This window comes from Equus caballus, chromosome 4 (genome assembly GCF_041296265.1).
Source record: "Equus caballus isolate H_3958 breed thoroughbred chromosome 4, TB-T2T, whole genome shotgun sequence".
Taxonomy (NCBI): Eukaryota; Metazoa; Chordata; class Mammalia; order Perissodactyla; family Equidae; genus Equus; species Equus caballus.
This window is the reverse complement of record NC_091687.1, coordinates 76,320,434-76,332,692: the sequence shown is the minus strand read 5'-3', so window position 1 is coordinate 76,332,692 and position 12,259 is coordinate 76,320,434.

The window sequence follows — 12,259 nt, the reverse complement described above, 5'->3', positions numbered from 1 at the left end:
TTACCTTGCATTGTGATCGGTTTTAATAACCTACACATAAGTTAATCAGTGTATGGCCTTCTCCTGGACATAGGGATTTAGCTGGAGGGGTAGGAAGACCTAATACACCTCTTTTTATGTTTTGAGCAAGTTTAAATTTAAGATGCAACTGAAAGCATCTGAGAGTGAAAGAAAAAATAATTTTTAATTTCTTTGCCTGTTTTTGTATTTGCATTTTTTTCTTTCTGAAATGATTAAAGCAAATAATAATATGAGTGTATATTTCAAACAAGTGGTTTTGGAAACTGATGAGCTATGTCTCACAAGAGAAAAAAATGTTTGCACATCAACATAGTTTATGCACTCTGGCAGTTTAACCCTACTTCTAGATAATCCCTTGCATCTAAGGCAATGGACACATTGTTGGAATTTAATATATGAATATTCTTTGTTTTTTTATATTCTAAAGGAATATCTTGACAAAATTTCTTCTTTTTACATATTGGAATTTTCAAGTTAAATTCTTTCTATTGAAAAAGATCTTTAGATAGCTCAGAAGCAGTTTCCATGATATTGGAAGCATTAGGCAAATCATAGATACCAGGACAATGTGCTTAGTTTAATTTCAAGGGACACATGTGTCTTGATAATTGGTTATGGAAAAGGAGATGCAGTCCACAACCACAGATCCAAAGATCTGGCAAAACCAGCATAAACAACATGCATTCCAGGGTGGATCCTGCCACATTCCTCTACAGGCTGTGGAATTACTGAATTACAAGCGCGTTAATTATTTACTTACAGATGCTTAGCCAGCTGAAATAGTCACATAAAAAAATTTGCCTCATCTCTGGAAAAACAATGTTTTCAAGAATTTAAAAGATGAGTGTGAGCAATTGAAGACTAGCACTAGGATTTCTTTGCCTTGACTTCAGTCTCTAAATAAATTTGTTAATAAGAATGATAGACCCAGGAGTTTCACAAACTGACCTTTTGCCCCTTGAGCTCCAGTAATCAGGTTCTAATCCCAGAAACCATGAGAAAAACACATGCCACATTATTGCAATGCCTCCAGATCCAGTATCTTAGGATAATGACCATTTATTTAATTTGACATTTTGAAATAATACCTGTAAAGTATATAAAACAGTACCAGGCATATAGTAACTAGTCAATAATATTAGTTATCATCATTATTATTAATGGAACAGTAATATATTGGAATAGATATGTGATCTTTATGTTAGTCATATTTTAAAAACAAATTTTTAATAAAATTTAACTCAAATGAAACTATTTTTAGCTCCATATTCATCTTGAACTTTTATTACTTTATACACTATTTGTAGGTTCTTTCCTTAAATGTACTTGAAATTTTTAAAGGTATTTTAAAATAGCAGTCAAGTTTACAAATATAATACTAAATAAATGCTCAAAATGTTACTTTGTTACATTGCAAGATGAGATTTTCTTTCTTCTCCCCATTTTCCTTCTTTGACCTTCTCACCTTTGATTAATCAGTAAAGAGATGAATAAAGATACAGTAAAGAGACAGCCTTATGTGTTAACCCAGACATGATGCTCTGAGAAGTGGTCAATAATAGCAAGAAAACTGTAAATGCTTTATAGTTATTTCCCCTTCATAATTGGAAAGGTAAACTTTCTCCTGCAAAGAATAATTAGAATCTACCACAGCATTTCCATTATGGATCTGTGAATAATGTCCAAAATCTTCTACTGGATAGAGTTAGGACGTAAGGGTGAGGGCAGAAGACCAGAAGTGCAAAGTTGGGGAAGTTAAGGAAAAGGAGGTAGACCAGAAAGCAAACAGGCTTCAAGATGCCATCCAGGGTTCACTCTATAAGAACCACAAAGTGACTTGATGGGGCAAATAATGAAATGTTTTATAATATCCATTGGACTGTGTATTCATGGTAAGATTATTTTCTTTTCATTGAACTGCACATACACATTCTTCTAGATATTATGCACATAACTGAGGCTTAACAACCATAAAAAGTCATTGTTTCCAAAGATGAAATTAATTTTTTTGTCAGTAATTGCTCTAATCCTAGAAATGAGAAAGCAGTCATTTTCTCACCATAAGAGTTGTGTGTTTTTCCTAATGACAGGGATCCATTTCATAAGTGTTGCCTGGTAAGTATAATTTATTAAATGTACCAAATAATTGTTTGCAAAATAATAATCGTCTCTTCTTGAAAATGATGCTCACAAAGACGTCAAGTTCTTCAAACATTGAATGATTTACTTCTGCTTCTCACTGAGTAAAGCAACTAACAGATTACCCTTAGACAGCTCTTTCATGTACTGCATTTACTCTACAAAAGCAAAATTGTGAAGGAAACAATTTACCAGAATCAAACACTGCTCTCTTCATCTTTAACTTTCCTTGTTGGCTGTAGCATTCACGATGTAATGGTTGTATTGTCAAGATTCCACTAAACTGCGATTCATTTTCCCCCTGTTACCCAAGAGCCTGAAAGTAAATTCCCAACAATACCTTAAGAGGAATAAAACAATTCTTGAAAAAAGAATTAGATTAGATATGAAGCAATACAGGAAAAGTTGAAGATGGGGAATTATACTTATCAAGTTGCTCATAAAGAAATGTCATTTGTGAGATCTCTAAGGAAGCTGTCGTGGCTGTTTGATACACGGTGCCTAGGATTCGGAAGGCAGCAACATAGTTCTTGGATTCAAAGAAAGAAGTGTTCACTTATCTGGTAAAACCAGTCCCGAGATGGACCAGTTTGTCTGCCAGTGTTTATCCTTCTTTCAAGGTAACTTCACTAAGTGGATTTTTGTGAATAAACGCTGATGCTGAGCTGATATTGTTTTCTCTTTTTGTGTGTTCAACCAAGTTCTTGACTCACGAATATGCTTCACTTTTTTCTTGGGCTTTTCCACAAACTTACTGATGAATGCTGAAGTAAGCCGTAATTAAATTTGCATTGTCTGCATAAGGGGCATCCAGATAATTCAGGTAACTGGAATTTACTCATAAGCCATAACCCTCATAGTCTACCTTTTCCTGATCCTGTTCCTAGAATGTGCTAAAAAGTAGTAAAGTCAGGTTCATTTCTTCATTGTTTGAAGCCTGTCTGCTTTGTAGCAAAGCCCCTAACAAGCAGTGAGATTATCTAAGAGGCAAAAAGCAGAAGAAAGGAGGAAGAAATGTCAGAAATGCCTTAAAAAAGAACCTTCAGAAAATTAGAAAGTTTCTCTCATTAAAGTTTTTCCTACCAGGCAGGGGGTCATTTTCTGTTTAGGTGTTTCTTTCCTTTATAAAGTTCACGTAGGATTTTGCAGAAGAACCATTCAAGTATAGTTTTTCTGTAAAAACCTTGACATTCTATGTACTTTAACATTTTTTATTTACTAACACGTTACCTAAAGGAATAGCATTATCAAAAGCAAAGACCTCCTTTGAAAGTTTTTCTTTTTTCTTTTGACTTTCCTTTTTCTCCATTATTTTTCCTCATCATACTGTAGTCTTCAAAGAAAGCAGGTGGGGCAATCAATTAGTAATCTCAAAATGATAGACTGCCATTTACTTGGAAACTAAAACATTTCCAAATACTTTCCACTCTAATAATGGAATAAGACAATTACAGTTTTAAGAGTTTTATAACACTCATTGCTCTGGTGGTTTTCCAAATATTTTCATTATGTGATAGAAAATGGCTTTCTGCTCAGTATACCAGATAAATCTAACCATGAAGTTACTTACAGGGTAACTGAAAGGTGTTGGTCTGTGCTTTTATTGCTCTATTTATAGAATGATGGCTAAACCTAACATTACCTTATAACTCATGAATAAATTATACAGTCAGTCTTATATTTTTTAAAATCTGAATTCTTGACCGAGTGAGAAATGAAATTATTCTACAGTTTAGTGATTTGGCTTTACAATTATCTCACTTTAAAAAAAGAAAATGTTTTTTCACAGTGATCCCTCCCCAACCATAGACAATTATTTCTCCTGTGTAAAATCTGAGTCACAAACATAATTTAGAAAATTAGGGGCCCCCAGATCTGCACCCTTTCAAAATCAGGGTGCAACTTTGCCCACAATTGTACTGCTATTGTTCAGAGAATGATCTATGGCGAGAGGTGGATGGTAGATACAAGATGTCTTCTCTGTTCCAAAAATTCAGCCCCTCATATTCCTCTAATTACAAGCACACCTGAGTTGAGCTCTTTTTTGTCCCTGTGAGTTTAAGAAAAAAAAAAGCAAAGTAATAATATTGTAAACGTTTGGGAAAGAAAGAAAAAATCAGACAAGAATTATTTGAATTGAATTACATTGCTTCTAGTTGACACCAGCCTAATTAAGAATTAAAAGAAAAGGAGGAAACAGGATGAGTTCAAAATTTTGCTCAGCCACTTATAATTTCTGTAGTTCAGAAAAATTATTCTCTCTGTATACTGAGCATAATCTGACCTTGCAGAGTTGTTCCAACAATTAAACGAGATCACATGTGCAAAATTTTTAGCAGACCCTAATCATGCTCCAAGTGGCTATTTTTGCTGGGACCCACTAGTAGCCTTGGGCTGGAGTCTTTGGGGGCCACTCACTTATTCGTTTGGGGCAGCATAGTGGTCTTCAAACCCCCAGGAGTACACAAAGCCTCTCCAAGGAGTAGGATGCGTGAATCGTTTTAAAATAATTGATGTCCAGATCCATTATGTACTGTTTTCTAAACTTGGCCTGTTTCAGAATGCTCCTATGGGTGGTGAAAACAGCACACCAGCAAGGGTCCCTCTCCTATAACCGCTTTCAAATTAACTCCTCCCAATTAACCAAAAAAAAAAAAAAAGCAATCCTTTCACCCATCACAAATTTGTCATGTTGCATTATTTAATAGTTAAAATGCTCTGGGATGTCAAGGCACAAGTTGAAAAATTGCCGTGTTGTTGTGCACAGATTCTCCCTCAGTCAAAGTACCACAACAGCCCCATCTATCCTACTCAAAAGGTGTATTTCCGATACAAATTTACTTGTTATAGTTAATGATAATTTTTCAAAATTTTTGTTGAGTTTATCAGTTGACTACTACTAATAATTATAATGAGAATTCAATCAGAAGGAATCTTTAACACTCAGAGCTTATAGTTATAAAAAACTATTTAAAATTCAATTTTAATTTATATTCGTATTTTTGATATAGAAAATATGACAGGGTAATCAATAAAAGACTTTCAAGTGTGAAAAATGTTATATTATGGTAACATTCTGGGGAAGTAATATAACAAAAGTACAATTTCAAGCAAAAAATAGGAAAGAATTGTTCATGAATTTTTAAAATCAATGGTTCTGGGTAACATTCACTGTGGCATTTAGAGTCCCTTGGAAACATTTAAAAGAGTGATCTAACAGCTACATTTTTAAAAGATAATATTTACAATATGTGGGAAATTACATCCTTTTCAGTCACTTAAACTTATTATTAAAAATTTATAAGATGGTACATCTTATAAATTTCCCGGTATATGTAAGTGATGCAAGCTAGTTTGCAGACCCCTGGTGCAGAGGTTAAGAGTATGGACTTTCAAAACAGAGAGAACTGGCTTTGAAATCAGTCTTTGCCTCTTGGGGTATGGGGGGGGGGGTAGCGGGGGCAAGTTTCTGGATTTCTTTGCTGAGGAAGATTTGCCCTGAGCTAACATCCATGCCAATCTTCCTTTAGTTTTTAGTATTCGGGCTGCCAGCACAGCATGGCTGCTAACAGAGTGGTGTATATCCACGCCCAGGAACCGAACACTGGTCACTGAAGCAGAGTGCACTGAACTTAACTGCTAGGCCACTGGGGCTGGCCCAACTGCCTCCTGGTTTTTAATGAACCACATTCAACTTAACCTTCTCTGTGACTCAGTTTTCTTTATCTTTAAAACCAAGATAAAATCTAATAGAATTAAAGGACATAATGTATTTAAAGTTCTTAGTACTGTACCTGGCATTAGGCAGCTACCAACATTATCACCATTATTACTGTATATGAGGAGATGGAAAGAGAGGCCTCAGTGCAAAAAGAGATGAGGAGGATTCAAAAGTTAAAGGTAGGATTGGAATCAAGATTTCTCTGAAGAAGATATGCTATAAAAATAGCTAATAAGAACATGAACAGATGCTCAATATCATTCACCATTAGGAAAATGCAAATCAAAACCACAAGATACTACTTCATACCAACTAGAATGGCTAGAACTTAAAAAAAAAAAATTGTTTTAAAAGAAGGAAGCAAAGAATGAGTGTTGGCAAAGATGTGGAGAAATTGGAAGCCCTCATAGACTGCTGATGGGAACGTAAAATGGAGCAACCACCTTGGAAAACAATTTGGTGGTTCCTCAAAAATTTAAACATAGAATTACCATATGATCCCATAATTCCACTCTTAGGTATATACCCAAAAGAACTGAAAACAGGTACTCAAACAAACACTTATACACAAATGTTTAGAGCAGCACTACTCACAGCAGCCTAAAGGTGGAAACAACCCAAATGTCCATCAACTGATGAATGAATAAACAAATTGTGATATACGCACACAGTGGAATATTATTCAGCCATAAGAAGGAATGAAATACTGATAAGTCCTACGTCACGGATGAAACTGGAAAACATTATGCTAAATAAAAGAAATCAGACACAAAAAGTCACATATTATATGATTCCCTTTACATGAACTATCCAGAATAGGTGAACCCATAGAGATAGAAAGCAGATTAGTGGCTTCCAGCGACTTGGGGAGGGTGAATGGAGTATGACTGCTTAACGGGTATAGGGGTCTCCTTTGGGGTGATGAAAATGTTTTAGAACTAGAAAGAAGTGAAGGTTGCACAACTTTGTGAATGTATTGAACACTATACAGACTGGAAACACTGCATTTCCTGTGTTGTATGTTTCATGGCAACAATTCTTCAATTACGATGACATTGCCTCCAATGTTTCCCTCCCGTCTCCAGGTTTATAGCAGCAAAGCCAAACTTCTCCCACCCTGAAAAACGCCAGGTATCAGCAGCATCCTCTGAGTGTCAGCAGCCTAAGCACAGTTGCTGTCTATAGCTTTGACGCCACACTGGAGGGAGGATCAAAGATGACGGTACTTCAGGGGTCACAGTTTTAACTAGCTCTTTCCACTGCAGTCATATACCTGCTCCCAAACCATCTTGAGGATTTGAAGGGAGCTGTGCTACCTTTCAAGGGGAAATGGCATTCTCTCCTCCAAAACCAGCTTTTGGGTCACAAGAAGAGCTGACGGAACGGGAAGGGGGTGAAACTGCGGGAGTGGCACGGAACACTTCTCCAGGGGACACAGCTTAGGAGTTGAAGAAAGGAAGACTGGGAAAGAGGATTTGCATGATCGATTGGTTTAGTTACTGGATGCAGCCTGTGGTGGCAGTTGGCATCTCAGCTAAGACTCCTGCACATGCGTCCCTACTTCTCCACTCACTAGGTAACTTGAGGCAGGTTGCTTAATCTATGTAAGGTTCAGTTTCCTCAGCCGTAAAATGGAAAGGATGATAAAATCGGCTTCCAAAAGATTTTTTGTGAGGATAAAATGAGGCAATGCAGTTTTATAAATAACGAGTGTTTATAAATGTCAAGTTCCTGGGCCCCATAACAGATGTGAATCTTAGGGTTTAGGAGAGGAGAGTGGGAACTGTATTTTGAAACCTTCCTCAAAGATTCTTAGAACCTAGCTACAGTGGGAAATAGCACAGCTCCCTGCTTGTAAGTACTCAAAAGTGTTAGTCATTACGAGTATTTTAGATGATTATTTTACTAGTTAAGGTTAACATTCGAATTATGCCTCCCTGAATTCAAAATAACCAAAAAATGACAAAGTCCATCCAAATGCTGTTTTCCATATTATGCCAAACAATCGACTTGCCCGTTTTTTCCCCATTCAATAGACTAAAATTGAATGGGGGAAAATTAACAACAATGTAAGCTTCTGACAAAGATCACTGTATTGTCAACAATTGGACAGACATTTGAAGACTGTTTCTATCTGTCAACAGGGGAGGAGATAGAAATTATAACAGATGAAAAATCTCTACCAGCTTCTTAATTAGATTTGTCATGAGTCAATGATAACTTAACTGTCATCAAAGAACAGTAATCCATCGGTCTGAGGGTGTGCTTATGATTTTACCTGATTGACAGAGAGCCAAATACTCATACTGGATCCAGTTAATCCTACTACATTGGGGCTTCAACTTTTGACTGCAGTACACAGTAAGGAATGTATTTCACGTTGTTTCAGATACATATATATCTGAAATAATACTTACCCTTATGTACCCTTATGACATCATGCATTTGGATATTTATTCTATTCTATTTTCCTTTTATTTTTTTATGAGGCAGATTCACCCTGAGCTAACATCCACTGCCAATCCTCTTTTTGCTGAAGAAGATTGGCCCTGAGCTAACATCTGTGCCCATCTTCCTCTATTTTATATGCGGGACACCTGCCACAGCATGGCTTCATAAGCGGTACATAGGTCCACACCCGGGATCTGAACTGTTGAACCCCAGGCTGCCAAAGCAGAGCACACCAACTTAACCTCTACACCACTGGGCTGGCCCCTATTTTCTCTTTTAATGCTGACTGGAATCCACTAATTGCTTTGACAGCTACTAGTTTGTCCAAAACCACTAATGGGTAGCAACCTAAAGTTTGAAAAGTACTAATCTAACATGTGCACCAGAAGTTAGTATTTTCACTGTCTTCCAAATTGTGAATAAAATGATAACTGGTTTGGATCAGGAATAAGCCAAAGATTGATAAACCCAGTTTACAAGTCACCACATGGAAGAGATGAATCAGCAGTTTGGACACTAACAGAGTTTAACATTCTCATCTGGGTCTTCTGACTTCTTCCAGAGGCCCTTAAGTAGACACAACCTGGAACTCTATGCAGGAAGGTATGTTACGAATACTTGCAGAGTTTAAGTTTATTATTAATTACAAATAAAACAACTGCAAAAGCTTGCCCATGTGTGTAGGTGTTCTTGAGTGTAAATTTGAATATCAGAGACAGCTTATGAAAACAAGATCTGAGCAACACATTCTTTGAGAGGAAATGGCAAAGGTGTGGAAAAGGCTGGGCCCTTATTACTGCATTGATAACGAGCTGGCTTCTTTGTTCTATTATTTTATCTTTTTCACTTATTTCCTTTTCCTTTCATAAACCGTTTGTCCTAGGATTTGGCACTAACATTTTCCAACATTCTGTGATGGGTAGTAATGCTGTAAGTTGCCAAAGTAGAGGGTTTTAGGGTTGCTAATGCAATAATACTGGGAGAGAGCATTGGGAACAGATTAAGCGTATAGACTTTCAAATCAAACATACCGCGGTCTGAATTCACCTCCCCACTTACTGGTTATGTAAACATAGGCAATTTTTTTTAAACCAGTTTTGATCCTCAATTTTCCTCATCTGCAAAATAAGGATAATGCACACTCAGAGGGTTTCACAAATTCCTTGAGATAATGTATTGCTATAGCACTTATCACAGTAAATACTCCCTAATAAATTATACACCACATCATAATTATTGGATAAAAATTTGTGACAAATCAGTTTTTTCATATACCTGATGATAAAAGATTTATTTGGAGGGTAGCAAATTAACCATCATCTATTACCTGATTGAGTAGTTCTCATTGACTCAGGTTCCTTGTCTCACCTCCCAACGGGTCACCTGGATTTTATAGCCAGAATTTTTGCACTGTTAAATCTAAGATAAGGTTGTTCTCTGTTAGTTTAATCAGCGTAGTTGCTATAGACAAAAGCACCCAATGCGCACTTGTATTCCATAAAGAAGAACACCAATGAAGATGTCACTAATCAGTGGCAAATCATGTAGTAAGAATATTCACCAAACCAATTTGATTATTGGATTAAGCCTTTAATGGACATAGGTAACAATTTTCATAGAGCAGAGAGTAGATTTCAGCTTTTAATTCAAATATCTTTGATGCATAGTATAAATATTGAGAAAATAAATCATTCATTTATCCACTGATGGCATGAAAATATTATACAATGATTCACTCTTTCATTCATCCAGAATAAGTCAACTTGTCAATTCCCAAATAAAATACGGTAGGATACTTTATAACACTTGCTCTAGGGTCAGAATTATCACCCACTCTAGAGCTAAACTGTGTACTAGCACATTGAAACTGGAGTTTACCACGTGTCCTTGTTTGAATCCCACGTTGGGTTTAGATACACGGCACATACCTAATTTGGGAGAGAACACAAAAAAACCTACAAAAATTAAAGAAGATTTATCAATATAGGCTAATCAATAAATCTGAAAAAAATTTTGAAATACACTCTTTCTTTCTTAAATTATGAAATATAAGGAGAATGCGATAGACACTTTACATACACCTTTAACAAAATTTAACATTTAGCCATATTTTCTTCAGACATTTTCAAAAACGTTACAGTTGCTCTTGAATCTTTCTATGGGTTTCTCTTCAATCCTGTAACCTTTTCTCCCTTTCAAGAGGTGAAAGAAAGAAAAAGACACCTCAGTTTTGCGTTTACAATTACATGAACATTTTAATATATTTCCTTCAAGGATATGTATCCATGAGCAGTCCATAGTGTTGCATATTTTTAAACTTCTTTTAATAGGACCCTACCATTTGCATCATTCTACAATGTGTTTTTATATTTGCTGAATATTTTCCAAAATTTTACCTATGTTCATATATATAGCTCTAATTAACTTATTTAACCACTGTATATTATTTTATATAAGAGTTATCACAATGTAGTAATGCTACTGAAGAATTTTGGGTTATATCCAAATTTTAACTGTTAAAATGAATGTTACAATAAACAATCTAGTATAAAGATACAGAAATTCAGGGTCTGAGGATATGTAAATCTTCACATTTACTGGAAATTGCCAAATTCCTCTCCAAAATGGTTTGAGAGTTCTTATTTTTCTACGTCTTGCATAACTTTCAATATTGTCAGATTTGATATTATTGCCTACCTGTTGGTTATGAAATTATATTTCACTATTATTTAAATTTGTATTTTCATGATGACATTTAGATTTCTTTCTTTGAGAACTGCTAAGTTTTACTTACTTTTATCAGGTAGTCTTTTGTTATATGTTACTTAAATGTCTTAAATATGGTGGATACTCAGTGTTTTTGTATATATAAAATCAGTGGTTGCACTGATTGCCACCAAAATTAGTGGGAGAAGCATCAAGACTACAGAATCCAAGATGTTCTAGAGTGTCCAGACTCAGAACAACCTGCTTACGTGCAATACAAGCTCACCCCTTCTTGTTCACTTCCTTTGCTTACTCCACAAAGGCATCTCAGACTCCCCCAAGGTAGACCTAATGAGACACATGCCTCCACGTCTGCCTACTATTTATTTAATCCACCTGTAACTTTGTCATATAATATGACCACATGAGGAAGGGGAGTCATTCATCCAAGGCAATAATTATATCAAAAAGCTCAATTAAACCTTCCATTCCACACTGTCAAACTTTAAAGGCATTTTAGTTCATCTTGCTCTTGTGGAGAAGAAAACAATGTAATCATCCTCCTTCACTTGTGTGTTTCATTGCCATGACTTGGTAAGCTGTACATGTTGCTGTGAAATCACTGACTTAATGCTATCTAATTCTCCTAACTAACCTCAATACATTTTCCTGCTCTAATGTAAAACATTCCTTTTCTTTTTTTTTTTTTTTTTTTTGCTGTCTTTTTTGTTGTTTCTCTGCTGAGGAAGATTCACCCTGAGCTAACATCTGTTGACAACTTTCCTCTTTTTGCTGAGGGAGATTCGCACTGAGCTAAAAGCTGTTGCCAATCTTCCTCTATTTTGTATGTGAGCCACTGTCACAGCATGACCACTTAAAGACAAATGGTGTAGGTCTGCACCTGGGAACTGAACCCAGGCTGCTGAAGCAAAGTGTGCTGAACTTAACCAACTAGCCCACTGGGACTGGCCTGATACATTCTTCTAATCCATGCAATCCTATAATTATATGCAAATTTTTGTAGGAAAAAAAACTTGCAACAAATCTTCCCTATTATTTCTGTAAGTACATATTCCTAGGAAAACTTGTGTGAATTTTTTTCATACAATAAGTTTTTGAAAAACTAATAGAAAATACAAAAGGGGAACAAACATGACATTTATAACAAATGTACTATTGGATATATTTTATTTTTGTTCCATCCAGGATGTCAACAAGTTA